The sequence below is a fragment of the Rhagoletis pomonella genome, unplaced genomic scaffold (assembly GCF_013731165.1).
Source record: "Rhagoletis pomonella isolate Grant_MI unplaced genomic scaffold, Rhpom_1.0 Rhpom_scaffold_00016, whole genome shotgun sequence".
Lineage (NCBI taxonomy): Eukaryota > Metazoa > Arthropoda > Insecta > Diptera > Tephritidae > Rhagoletis > Rhagoletis pomonella.
Window position 1 is genome coordinate 1,598,289 of NW_023458570.1, and position 2,402 is coordinate 1,600,690.

At 38.7% G+C, this 2,402-nt stretch overlaps 1 long non-coding RNA gene across 1 annotated transcript; it reads right to left on the reverse strand.

The window, feature by feature from the left end:
- Nucleotides 1-840: 840 nt before the first annotated feature.
- LOC118749455 lies at nt 841-1,256 on the reverse strand. Its single transcript, XR_004994219.1, has 3 exons — nt 1,247-1,256; nt 1,046-1,174; nt 841-983 (listed from the first exon to the last, which is right to left on the reverse strand). It is a non-coding gene; the product is annotated as an uncharacterized LOC118749455 (long non-coding RNA).
- Between the last annotated feature and the right edge of the window lie 1,146 nt (nt 1,257-2,402).

The window sequence follows — 2,402 nt, forward strand, 5'->3', positions numbered from 1 at the left end:
CTGTGCTGCCGTGTTTCTCCAACATCTTGTCAAAGGAGAAAACATATTGGTGGCGGAATCCATCGTAGTCCGATTTTTTTTTAAATCTACGAAAAAGCGATCACTGAATCTGAACTGCTATGAACGTGTGTATTCAAAGCAAGCGCTGCGTTCGTAGCTACTCGAACTAATAGCATTTTCGTAGATTTCACGAAAAATTGGACTACGATGGATTCTATGATAGCCTTGATTAGTTCGTGCGATTACGACTTATGGATCGATTATGGATGGGAACGGAACCGCAGTTGGGTTGCCGATGGACAGCGCCACTGAAATGAAAATGTTTTTTATTATGAATAGCAATAATTAAGTTTCATAAAGTTCAAAGTGGTACAATTAAAAAAAAAGTTGATAAAATAAATAAAGTATCTCAATCAAAATTTTTCGGCAGCCACAAAAATGCAGTTTCCAATATAGCAACTTAGTTGCCAGTTTTCAGTTGCTAGTTGCCATCGATAATACCATTTCAGTCACTGGCCAACCAACTGAAGTTCGGTTGTTCTCCGTAATCAACCCATAATATCGGAATCGAATATGCATGCACGTTCTGCAGAACGATAAATATTTTGAAAATGTTTGCTCTGTCCGCTAACGAATTCCAGCCATGTGTGAAATATCGTATGTGAAGCCTCCGTCTGACTTAACGATTGTCAAGGGCTTGCCAGAAGATGTTTCATCATATGTTTTTGGCCATCGTATTTTTCGAGTAAGTTCATCGATACCAAAAACTTTACAACCTCTATATGCCAGCAGCCCTTAGTGCTTTTGCCAATGACATGGTACTATTGCACTGTTAATAACCAAATTTAGCCGCAGTTGCATTCACACGCCAGGAGATGGCGTTTGTTCAGCTATCGAAATCATTACACCGACGGCGGTGGGCAGTTCTGCTGGAACATATTTACCACAGCAGTGGTTGCAGCGTTTTGTTCTGCAACAATAGCCTGCAATGATGACATGTCATATAATGTCGACGAACAAAGATATAAAATTTAAAATGACTAACCTTATTCCCGGCCGATTTGGGAGACCACCCTTGGTCACGACCAGAACGCATTTACCAAGAGGAAAAACCGCAGGGATTGCAGTAGTTCTTGCAATCACCGTTGATGATGCTGTGCTTGTAATTAATAGTCTGCAAATACAGAAAATTGCATTAAGGAAATGTTATACACATCAAATAAATAAATTTCAATAATTTGTTTACCATTTCACAACCGAATTACCAAGAAATAGAAACTCACCGCGATGCGATACAGAAATAAAAACCAACAGGGCTGCATTTTCTTGGTAAAGGCCTGTATGCAGCTCTCAAGAAAAGCAAAAACTCCATATAAAATGACGTACAAGAAATGGCTAAGAAATTTTCTTGAGTCAAATTTCCTTACGGCAGTACGCAGTTCTTAAGAAATTTACTACGCTTTCTACTACGGTTTTCTAAAGCTTTTTGTGAAAAAAGAGCACAAGGCAACCCAGGTTTGCAACAGAAATATATGCCCGTTCCATTATTTCTTGAGGAAAGAGTGAGGCAACAGGCTGTGAGGTATCAAAAATGTCAAAATTCCTTGGACACACACGCGAAATAATGGCAATTTTTTCTTGACCGTTTTCTTGAGAGCTGCATACAGGGCTTTAACAACACAAGCGCTCCGAGCAATCTGATCTGCAAAATTATTTTGTGAAAAATAATAGTTGAAGAATTTTTACACATGATTATCCCATTAACTCATAAGTGCAAATTATTGTGATTATTTTTAGTTGAATATAATTGTATTACCTTAGACTTTTTTTAATGTTTTCTAATATTCATTCTTTTGGGACGCAAAAGCAACCATGCGTCCAATTTCTTGTGGGGAAATTTGGTCCCCATAAAGGACTTTCACCACGAAACAGCTACAAAAACAAAAACCTTTTCTACTGGTATACTGTGGTTTGCATTTGTACTTCATGCTGTAAGCATGGCATGCACGAGCTGTTTTGCTGAGTACACATATACAGATACAAAAAAATTGCGCTTGTGTTGGTAGCTCTGCCAACGCTGTGCACCACTGTGCTAGACCTATCGTCTTTCTCCATTCATAGTACTACGCAACCATGTTTTTAACCGGCGAAGGGTTGAAAAACTTTCGGAAGTAGCGTTACTAGTTGGGAGTGTGACCAGAATGCTTAGAAGTTTGTTAATCAATGGAAAAGCATATTTGTCGCATTTACCAAGAACTTCTGCTGCTGATTTTGGGAATGGCTTTTCTCTTTCCTTATTTGTCCAGCGTTCCTACCACACTTTATACTCTCCTTCCAAATTGATACCGTCTTTTTCTAACAAAGTTCGTATCGTTTTCCAAGCGATTTTACGCGTAGAATAG